This window comes from Bos grunniens, chromosome 9 (genome assembly GCF_055505025.1).
Source record: "Bos grunniens cultivar Pamir isolate PY7600 chromosome 9, Bosgru_T2T1.0, whole genome shotgun sequence".
Classification (NCBI taxonomy): domain Eukaryota; kingdom Metazoa; phylum Chordata; class Mammalia; order Artiodactyla; family Bovidae; genus Bos; species Bos grunniens.
In genome coordinates, this window is record NC_141173.1 from 55,122,907 (window position 1) to 55,135,148 (window position 12,242).

Consider the following 12,242-nt stretch of genomic DNA (forward strand, 5'->3'; position numbering starts at 1 on the left):
GAATATACTTATTGCCATTTTATTAATTGTTTTCTGCCTCTTTTTTGTAGTTGGTCTTTTTTTCCTTTGTTTTTCTCTTGCTCTCTTCCTTTGTGTCTGATAACTTTACTAATGTGCTTGTATTACTTTTTCCTGTTTTTCTGTTTACTGTGAGACTTTCCCTTGTGATTACCATGAGGCTTACATATAACCATTTATATATGTGCCAGTATATTTTAAGTTAATAACAAATTAAATTTGATACCATTTAAAGCCCAGCATCATTACTGCCTCTGTGTTTTATATTCTTGATCCCATAATTTACATCTTTTATTAGCTCAGCTGGTAAAGAATCTGCCTGCCATGTGGGAGACTGTATTCTATTCCTGCATCGAGAAGATCCCCTAGAGAAGGGATAGGGTAACAGCGCCAGTATTCTTGGGCTTCTCTGTTGGCTCAGATGGTAAAGAATCCACCTGCAATGTGGGAGACCTGGATTTGATCCCGTGTTGGGAAGATCCCCTGCAGGAGGACATGGCAACCCTCTCCAGTATTTTTGCCTGGAGAATCCCCATGGACAGAGGAGCCTGGTGGGTTACAATCCATGGGTCACAAGAGTCAAACACGACTGAGCAACTAAGCACAGCACACATTTAACACATTATTGTAGCTATGGTTATTAAATATTTGCCTTTTAACTTTTATATCAGAGCTAAAAGCGATTTACAAAGCACCAACCTAGATAGCATATTCAAAAGCAGAGACATTACTTTGCCAACAAAGGTTCGTCCAGTCAAGGCTATGGTTTTCCCTGTGGTCATGTATGGATGTGAGAGTTGGACTGTGAAGAAGGCTGAGCGCCGAAGAATTGATGCTCTTGAACTGTGGTGTTGGAGAAGACTCTTGAGAGTCCCTTGGACTGCAAGGAGATCCAACCAGTCCATTCTAAAGGAGATCAGCCCTGGGATTTCTTTGGAAGGAATGATGCTAAAGCTGAAACTCCAGTACTTTGGCCACCTCATGCGAAGAGTTGACTCATTGGAAACGACTGATGCTGAGAGGGATTGGGGGCAAGAGGAGAAGGGGACAGTAGAGGATGAGATGGCTGGATGGCATCACTGACTCAATGGACGTGAGTCTCAGTGAACTCCGGGAGTTGGTGATGGACAGGGAGGCCTGGTGTGCTGCGATTCATGGGGTCACAAAGAGTCAGACACAACTGAGCGACTGATCTGATCTGATCTGATTAGAATATTCTGAATTTGTCTGTATTCTTAGCTTTATAGTGAATTTTATACTTTCATAGGCTTTCATATTGTTAGCCTTCTTTCATTTTAACTTGAAGAAGTCCTTTTAGCACTTTTTGTAAGGCAAGACTAGCAGTGATAAAGTCCCAAATCTTTCTCACTCTCTCTTTCTGGTTTGAGAAAATCTTTATCTCGCCATCATTTCTGAAGGACAATTTTTCTGGGTTAGGGTTAGTATCCTTGGTTGGAAGTTTTGTTACTGTTCTTTGAATATATCATTCAATTTTCTCCTGGTTTTCCAGGTTTTTGCTGAGAATCATGCCAATAGTTGCACTTGTATATGAGAATTTATTTTCTCTTACTGCTTTTAAAATTTTATCTTTGATTAGACCATTTTATTACAATGTGTTGTAGAAATCTTTTTGAGTTAAAACATTTTGGAAACATCTGAGCTCCATGAACTTGATTGTGTAAATATCCCCCTCAACTTATGAAGTTCTCCTTCATTATTTCCTTAAATACATTTTCTACCCCCTTTCCCCCCCTCTTCTTCTGGAACTTCAATAATACATAATTGTGTCTCTTAATGGTATCTCATAGTTCATATAGGCTTTTCTCTCATTCTGTGGGTTATCTTTTCATTTTGTTGATGCTTTCCTTGGTTGAAAAGAAGTTTTATTTTTAATTTGGTGTAGTTTTGCTTTGTTTATTTTTGGTTTTGTTGTCTTTGTTTTTTGTGCCAAATCCAGAGAAACCGTTGAGAAGACTGATGTCCAGAAGCTTACTATCTGAGATTTTTTTTAGGAGTTTTACAGTTTCAAATCTTTTTTTTTTTTTTTTTTTTCAAATCTTAAATATAAGACTTAGTACTAAATACATGTTAGTTTAATACATGTCAATTTTTGTCTGTATTAGTTGATTTCAGTTTCATTCTAGATATTCAGTTTTTCCAACATCATTTATTAGAAAAATTTCTCCTTTCCCTATCATATATTATTGGCTCCTTTCTTTATACATAAACATTATTAGACCTGGCTCTCTTTAACCAAAGAAAAAAATCTATACTAAATGTTAATACCTGGTTACGTTATAGAACTAGTACAGAAATCCCCAGGGTGTATATGAATGCAGATTTACTCATTAAGGAAAAGTACTTTACATTCTAAGATCTCATGGTGATTTTTTTTCTTTTTTTTTTGTAATTCACAAGTCCTCTGGTTTGGTATACTGTATAGTTATTTTATTTTTTTTATTTTTTTTTTTTTTCTCAGAAAATGCACAACATGTCTAAGGATTTAAGGGTTCTTTGCAACAATTCCATGCCCTATTCCTCCCACACTGGGTCCTCAAGCTGAAAGTACAAGTTCGGGAAATGGTACCCATAGAGTTTCTCCTCTCTTATTTTCATTTTTTTTTTTTTTTTATGTCTATCACAGGGCTACCATTAGGATTAAATAAGACAAAGTATGTGAAATTGCCCTGCATATCACCTGCTCAATATGGGATTTCAGTGGTGATTTTTTTTTTTTTTTTATTGCCGTACCTCATTTTACTGTGCTTTGCTTTAGTGAGCTTTATAGATACATGTTGTTTTTTTTTTTTTCCTTGTTAATTTTCTGTTTAGTTGATCTATCCATAAGTGTGAGTGGGGTATTAAAGTCTCTCACTATTATTGTGTTATTGTTAATTTCTCCTTTCATACTTGTTAGGATTTGTCTTACATACTGCGGTGCTCCCATGTTGGGTGGATATATATTTATAATTGTTATATCTTCTACTTGGATTGATCCTTTGATCATTATGTAGTGACCTTCTTTGTCTCTTTTCACAGCCTTTGTTTTAAAGTCTAATTTATCTGATACGAGTATTGTGACTCCTGCTTTCTTTTGGTCCCAATTTGCATGGAAAATCTTTTTCCAGCCCTTCACTTTCAGTCTGTATGTGTCCCCTGTTTTGAGGTGGGTCTCTTGTAGACAACATATGTAGGGGTCTTGTTTTTGTATCCATTCAGCCAGTCTTTGTCTTTTGGTTGGGGCATTCAACCCATTTACGTTTAAGGTAATTACTAATAAGTATGATCCCGTTGCCATTTACTTTATTGTTCTGGATTCGAGTTTATACACCATTTTTGTGTTTCCTGTCTAGAGAATATCCTTTAGTATTTGTTGGAGAGCTGGTTTGGTGGTGCAAAATTCTCTCAGCTTTTGCTTGTCTGAAAAGCTTTTGATTTCTCCTTCATACTTGAATGAAATCCTTGCTGGGTACAATAATCTGGGCTGTAGGTTATTTTCTTTCATCATTTTAAGTATGTCTTGCCATTCCCTCCTGGCTTGAAGAGTTTCTATTGAAAGATCAGCTGTTATCCTTATGGGAATTCCCTTGTGTGTTATTTGTTGTTTTTCCCTTGCTGCTTTTAATATTTGTTCTTTGTGTTTGATCTTTGTTAATTTGATTAATATGTGTCTTGGGGTGTTTCTCCTTGGGTTTATCCTGTTTGGGACTCTCTGGGTTTCTTGGACTTGGGTGATTATTTCCTTCCCCATTTTAGGGAAGTTTTCAACTATTATCTCCTCAAGTATTTTCTCATGGTCTTTCTTTTTGTCTTCTTCTTCTGGAACCCCTATGATTCGAATGTTGTAGCGTTTAATATTGTCCTGGAGGTCTCTGAGATTGTCCTCATTTCTTTTAATTCGTTTTTCTTTTATCCTCTCTGATTCATTTATTTCTACCATTCTATCTTCTAATTCACTAATCCTATCTTCTGCCTCTGTTATTCTACTATTTGTTGGCTCCAGAGTGTTTTTAATTTCATTTATTGCATTATTCATTATATATTGACTCTTTTTTATTTCTTCTAGGTCCTTGTTAAACTTTTCTTGCATCTTCTCAATCCTTGTCTCCAGGCTATTTATCTGTGATTCCATTTTAATTTCAAGATTTTGGATCAATTTCACTATCATTATTTGGAATTCTTTATCAGGTAGATTCCCTATCTCTTCCTCTTTTGTTTGGTTTGGTGGGCATTTATCCTGTTCCTTTATCTGCTGGGTATTCCTCTGTCTCTTCATCTTGTTTAAATTGCTGAGTTTGGGAGTCCTTTCTGTATTCTGGCAGTTTGTGGAGTTCTCTTTATTGTGGCGTTTCCTCGCTGTGTGTGTGTATGTAGAGGTGGCTTGTCAAGGTTTCCTGGTTAGGGAAGCTTGTGTCGGTGTTCTGGTGGGTGGAGCTGTATTTCTTCTCTTTGTTCAGTCGCGCTATGGGGAGGGAGGGAGGGATGCTGCAAACAAATGACACTGGCGTGCGCTCGCAGTGCCTCAGCCACACTGGGTCTGCCCCTGCTCACGGCGCGTGTAGCCTCCCTGCCCACACTGCTCAGGCTCTAGGTTGTTCCGCCGGGAACAATCCGAGGCTGGCCCTGGGTTGCATGCACCTCCCAGGTCCAAGCCGCTCAGGTTCAGGCACTCAGGTAGTCCTCAGAGGCACAGACTCAGTTGGGGCTGCGTTTTGTGCTCTTCCCAGGTCCGAGCAGCTCAGGTGATGAGGTGTTTGGCGAGCGCCAATGCTGCAACTTATCGCCTCCCCGCCACTTGGTTATCTGGGTGTAAAACCGGCGCACCTTCTCAGGCAGATGTTAACCGTCCAGACCCCCAATAAGTTTTAGTTAGCAAAGAAGCCAGTTTTATAGATAATGTCTCTCTGGGGCTGCGATTGCCCACTTCCGGCTCTGGCTGCCTGTCACCGGAGGGGGAAGGTTTGCAGCCGGCTACCTCTGTTTAGTCCTTTGTTCCGTGCGCGGGCTGGCGGTGTCTTAGGTTAGGGCTGGCTTTTCGCATGGTAGATATCCCACAGTCTGGTTTGCTAGCCCAAATTATTTCGCTCAGATAGTGCTCAAGGTATTCAGGCCAGATTCTTACTCTCAGCGATGCAGCCCGCGCTGCGCCTCCCTGCCCAACCCCCGCTTGCTAATGGCGGATGCAGGCGTCTGCGCTGCTTCTCCGCTGGAGGAGTTACCGTAGGGCTCGCAATCTGCGAGTTTTAATTGTTTATTTATTTTTTCTCCCTGTTATGTTGTCCTCTGTGCTTCCAAAGCTCGGCACGGATTCGGCAGTGAGAAAGTTTCCTGGTGTTTGGAAACTTCTCTCTTTTTAAGACTCCCTTCCCGGGACGGAACTCCGTCCCTCCCTCTTTTGTCTCTTTTATTGTCTTTAATATTTTTTCCTACCTCCTTTCGAGGAGTTGGGTTGCTTTTCTGGGTGCCTGATGTCCTCTGCCGGCATTCAGAAGTTGTTTTGTGGAATTTACTCGACGTTTAAATGCTCTTTTGATGAATTTGTGGGGGAGAAAGTGTTTTCCCCATCCTACTCCTCCGCCATCTTGGCGCCTTCCCCTGTATAGTTATTTTAATGTTTCAATTATCTTGTATAGTAGGGTCTAGAAATTATGGTCTTCTAATATCAATTTTCTTTTATATACTCCATGTAGTGATAAGCTAAAGAGGAGTTTTCCATTTATATGTACCCATTGGAAATATTCTTTTATTCCATTTGTTATAATTAAAAAAAAAAAACTTTTAATTGGCATAAACCTAGTGCTAAATGTCAGGAGTAAGTCAGCTGTGGGAACCAATCTCATCGGCACATTGCAATTAGGATTTCCCAGTAAGTCTGTTAGGATAACTTTCATATGGCTGCATGTCATTTTATGTGTTCTTCATTTTTAATTATACTATAAATAAGTTGCTTCCAATTATCTTTAAGCACTTGCTGAGAGAAAACACCGAGATTATTCATTTTTTAAAAATACTTTATTGAAAAAAATTTTTTGCTTGATATTTCATAGGAGTTTGATTACTGGTCTTTACCTGGATAATATATTATATTTGAAAGTCTTTCAGGGAGTTATGCTGTTATATCTTATTGCTGGTTTATCCAGGGTCCAGGAAAGATGAGTACAGTTGTTTGTAATTTTTGGTGCTTCAAACTTGACAAGTGCTTTCTTTACAATAGGAGATAATTTATCTACAATATTAATTGGAAAAAAAACCATAAAATTCATATTTAAAATATAATCTAAGTTATACTTTGTAATTTATTCAGACTTAAATTGAAGAAAGTAGGGAAAACCACTAGACCATTCAGGTATGACCTAAATCAAATCCCTTATGATTATACAGTGGAAGTGAGAAATAGATTTAAGGACCTAGATATGATAGACAGGGTGCCTGATAAACTATGGACTGAGGTTCGTGACATTGTACAGGAGACAGGGATCAAGACCATCCCCGTAGAAAAGAAATGCAAAAAAGCAAAATGGCTGTCTGGGGAGGCCTTACAAACAGCTGTGAAAAGAAGGGAAGCAAAAACCAAAGGAGAAAAGGAAAGATATGAGCATCTGAATGCAGAGTTCCAAAGAATAGCAAGAAGAGATAAGAAAGCCTTCCTCGGCGATCAATGCTAAGAAATAGAGGAAAACAATAGAATGGGAAAGACTAGAGATCTCTTCAAGAAAATTAGAGATACCAAGGGAACATTTCATGCAAAGATGGGCTCAATAAAGGACAGAAATGGAATGGACCTAACAGAAGCAGAAGATATTAAGAAGAGATGGCAAGAATACACAGAAGAACTGTACAAAAAGGATCTTCACGACCCAGATAATCACGATGGTGTGATCACTCACCTAGAGCCAGACATCCTGGAATGTGAAGTCAAGTGGGCCTTAGAAAGCATCACTATGAACAAAGCTAGTGGAAGTGATGGAATTCCAGTTGAGCTCTTTCAAATCCTGAAAGATGATGCTGTGAAAGTGCTGCACTCAATATGCCAGCAACTTTGGAAAACTCAGCAGTGGCCACAGGACTGGAAAAGGTCAGTTTTCATTTCAATCCCAAAGAAAGGCAATGCCAAAGAATGCTCAAACTACTGCACAATTGCACTCATCCCACACGCTAGTAAAGTAATGCTCAAAATTCTCCAAGCCAGGCTTCAGCAATATGTGAACCGTGAACTTCCCGATGTTCAAGCTGGTTTTAGAAAAGGCAGAGGAACCAGAGATCAAATTGCCAACATCTGCTGGATCATGGAAAAGCAAGAGAGTTCCAGAAAAACATCTATTTCTGCTTTATTGACTATGCCAAAGCCTTTGACTGTGTGGATCACAATGAACTGTGGAAAATTCTTCAAGAGATGGGAATACCAGACCACCTGATCTGCCTCTTGAGAAATCTGTATGCAGGTCAGGAAGCAACAGTTAGAACTGGACATGAAACAACAGACTGGTTCCAAATAGGAAAAGGAGTACATCAAGGCTGCATATTGTCACCCTGTTTATTTAACTTATATGCAGAGTACATCATGAGAAACACTGGACTGGAAGAAACACAAGCTGGAATCAAGATTGATGGGAGCAACATCAATCACCTCAGATATGCAGATGACACCACCCTTATGGCAGAAAGGGGAACTAAAAAGCCTCTTGATGAAAGTGAAAGTGGAGAGGGAAAAAGTTGGCTTAAAGCTCAACATTCAGAAAATGAAGATCATGGCATCTGGTCCCATCACTTCATGGGAAATAGATGGGGAAACAGTGGAAACAGTGTCAGACTTTATTTTTCTGGGCTCCAAAATCATTGCAGATGGTGACTGCAGCCATGAAATTAAAAGACGCTTACTCCTTGGAAGGAAAGTTATGACCAACCTAGATTTCATATTCAAAAGCAGGGATATTACTTTGCCAACAAAGGTTCATCTAGTCAAGGCTATGGTTTCCCTGTGGTCATGTATGGATGTGAGAGTTGGACTGTGAAGAAGGCTGAGCGCCAAAGAATTGATGATTTTGAACTGTGGTGTTGGAGAAGACTCTTGAGAGTCCCTTGGACTGCAAGGAGACCCAACCAGTCCATCGTAAAGGAGACCAGCCCTGAGTGTTCATTGGAAGGACTGATGCTGAGGCTGAAACTCCAGTACTTTGGCCACCTAATGTGAAGAACTAATTCATCTGAAAAAACCCTAGTGTTAGGAAAGACTGAAGGCGGGAGGAGAAGGGGATGACAGAGGATGAAATGGTTTGATGGCATCACTGACTCAATGAGCATGAGTTTGAGTAAACTCCAGGAGTTGGTGATGGACAGGGACGCCTGGCATGCTTCAGTCCACGGTGTTGCAAAGAGTTGGACGTGACTGAGCAACTGAACTGAACTGATACTTTGTAAAGATCTATGAGAGAGATAAGCTTATGCATTATTTTTATTCTTTTCTGCTTTTGTATCTTGAAAATTTTATATTACTATTAAAATTGCATTTTATATTTATACATGTTCTACATTATGTAGTATATGTACCGTGAAATATGCTTAGTAATTCTAGATAGTTTCTCCCTTAAAGTTGTGGGAAATAGTCTTAAATTTTAATTAACAGGTTTTACATGAAAGGTTATGTGTATGAGATAGCCTAAGATCACTGCATAAACCAGAACTGTTATAGGCTAGACAATAAAAATTGTCATCCTCTTGGTATTTAAATACACACCCCTACATTCAAGTGTAATGTTCAAAGTACAGAACAGACCCTGGCTGTTGGGCTGCTGCAGGATGTGAGAACAGCCCTGCCCTCTGATCTTCTATGAATTTCCATTTCTTTTTTTACTCAGGGGACACCTGGTGGAAGGTCCTAAGAAATGTTCCACTTGCCTAGAATAGCAGAAATGCTTTTTATTGGGTTGGCTAAAAAGTCCATTTGGATTTTTCGTAAGATAATATGGAAAAACCCGAACAGACTTTTTGACCAACCTAATATCTCATTCTTTCTTCCACTAGACAGGATAACATCTCCTAGGATCCTTCACCTTCATGTGAAGTAAAGAGCATGTTCCTTAGTTTGTTCAAGACAGGGAACAGAGCTAGATACTCTATGCATAAGAGTGGTTGACCTTTTGGCATTTTAAACCTATAAATGGCAAACAGCTGTAACTCATCATGAGCAGTTCTTCAGCAGAGTTGTGCAGATACTCCAGTGCTCAGGAAGAGCCTCTAACCATGACAAGAGATTTCTTGGGGCTTCTTGGGGGAAATGCCACCTAAGCCTAGTCTTAAAGATGAGCTGGATTGAATCAGGAAATGAAGTGAGAGTTAAGAGCATGGCAGGAGGTGGTAGTTAAGGCAAGTACAAAGTCACAAAGTTGAAAACATCAGTGGAATGGTATGGTTTGTGAACAAGATGTTCAGTAAGAAAGAGCATAGAAGGAAATGAAAGGAGCTTTATGTGAGTATAACTAGAAAGATACATAGGGTAGAGATCATGAAAGATTTTATAATAAGTTGGAGTTTATCTAAAAAGAAATTGGAAGCATTTGGAAGCAGGAAAACAAGCAATCACATTTATATTTTAGGAAGAGCATGCTGGTTGCAGTGCTAAAGCTGGATTGGAGGGAGAAAAGCTGGAGGCACAAGGACACTTCAGGAGGCTGTAGGAGCAATTGTAGTAAGAGATATCAAGTGATAGAAAGGTTTTTCTGGGTAAAATTTGTCTTCCTCAAGTGATTTGAAGACAGAACTGACGAACCTTGATATGTAGTGGTAGGTGAAGGTGAAGGAGCAAAGATGACTTTTAAATTTCAGGCCCAGGTAACCACATGGAAACTAAATATTGTCAGTCTGAATCATAGCTGTTTCCAAGGCCAAATAACAGAGAGAACACGGGTTTATTGGGGCATTCAAAATATGCTACTGTGTATGTGAGGACTATTGGCCAACCACTGTGTTTATCTCAATGCAAATCAGGTATCTCATAGAAGTGATCAAACCCCTGTGTTCACTCCCTAAAGACTTCTGTATGTAGCTGTTGAAATAATTCCTTGAAAGATCAAGGTCAGGTTACTTCTCCACATCTCAACAGAGTGTTCGATACACAGATAAGAGTAACTGAATGCAAGTGAAAAATAAGTATTTTTTTGTGTTTAACAACTTATCCAAGACTTCACAGTTTTTTCTTTCCCACTGAAAACCACAGAAGGCTTTCAAGACAGAGATTATGAAAAGAAAATATCTTATACTTGCCTCTGAAAATGGGGAAAAAAACATGAAAGACCAAAAAAGAGAATGCAGTAATTTTCAGTTGTGTTTCAAAGGGCTTTATTTGTTGTGTTTTGATTATATTTTGTCTTGTTTTACTTTGCTTTTTCACCTAAGCATCTTGATGTGCTGTCAGATCTCAAAATCACAAACACTAGTAAGACTCCATGGTTTAGTATTACAGTAAGGCAAACATCCCTTCAGCACACACATACACTCTCAACATATTTTTTAACCTTCCAGAAAGAAATAATTTCACCCATCCTATCTTCCCTGATAACTTTTTCTTACTTTTGACAACATAGGATATTCTTATGGGAGAGAAGATATTGTAGAGACTTTACAAAACTATTTATATATATTGGGAGCTATAAGAATATATGATACAATGATAATTGTACAGCAAAATAAAAGCCACAGCTAATTAGGCCCAATGAATTTCCAGTGATCTTCTTTTTCCTTAGAAAGTTCTTCTCAAGATAATCCAATTAAATAACACTATGAGAAACGCTGGGCTGGAAGAAACACAAGCTGAAATGAAGATTGCCGGGAGGAATATCAATAACCTCAGATATGCAGATGACACCACCCATATGGCAGAAAGTGAAGAGGAACTAAAAAGCCTCTTGATGAAAGTGAAAGAGGAGAGTGAAAAAGTTGGCTTAAAGCTCAACATTCAGAAAACGAAGATCATGGCATCTGGTCCCATCACTTCATGGGAAATAGATGGGGAAACAGTGGAAACAGTGTCAGACTTTATTTTTTTGCACTCCAAAATCACTGCAGATGGTGATTGCAGCCATGAAATTAAAGGACACTTATTCCTTGGAAGCAAAGTTATGACCAACCTAGACAGCATATTCCAAAGCAGAGACATTACTTTGCCAACAAAGGTCCATCTAGTCAAGGCTATGGTTTTTCCAGTGATCATGTATGGATGTGAGAGTTGGACTGTGGAGACAGCTGAGCACTGAAGAATTGATGCTTTGAACTGTGGTGTTTGGAGAAGACTCTTGAGAGTCCCTTGGACTGCAAGGAGATCCAATCAGTCCTAGGTGTTCATTGGAGGGACTAATGCTGAAGCTGAAACTCCAATACTTTGGCCACCTCACGTGAAGAGTTGACTCATTGGAAAAGACCCTTATGCTGGGAGGGATTGGGGGCAGGAGGAGAAGGGGATGACAGAGGATGAGATGGTTGGATGGCATCACCGACTCAATGGACATGAGTTTGAGTGAACTCTGGGAGTTGGTGATGGACAGGGAGGCCTGGCGTGCTGTGATTCATGGGGTTGCAAGGAGTCGGACACTACTGAATGCCTGAACTGAACTGATGAAGACTTTGCTGCAGCGTTTCAGATTACTTCTGAGGCAAAGAACAGCAGTTCATAAATGGTGCAGTCCAAGCACAGTTCTTGACCTCAATATATGGATCAACAGTGCACAAAAATCAGATCTGATTTTATCATGTTTCTGAGGGGTCTCTTTTCCTCTCTGTCTAAAACCCTCAATTATGATTCCTCTGATGGGTCAATCTGCTTTTGTGACTGATGCTGGATTCTAGTTTTAAATTGTGTTTGATTATATTCAGTAATTAGTATTTAATTTTTTTTTTTTTTTTAGTATAAGGGATATGCTATTTTTTAGGAATACTGCCTATAGCTATGTAACAGAACTCTTGTCTGCTGGCAAATGCTTTTCCTAGTTTATAAAGTAAAATCAGAATTCAAACACATTATATGATAATGCTATATAATAACTGATCAAAACCAGTAATCAATCATACAAACAAAATTGTACAACCTAATCAAATATTGTCTTCTTGCAAGATCTGTTTAGTCTTAACTTTTAGTGTAGTTCTTTTTCTTGGTACACTCATGTTAATCAAAGTTCATACTACTCAAAAGGAATTATCCAAAGAGACCATGTTAAGATGTCCCTTGAGGTCTT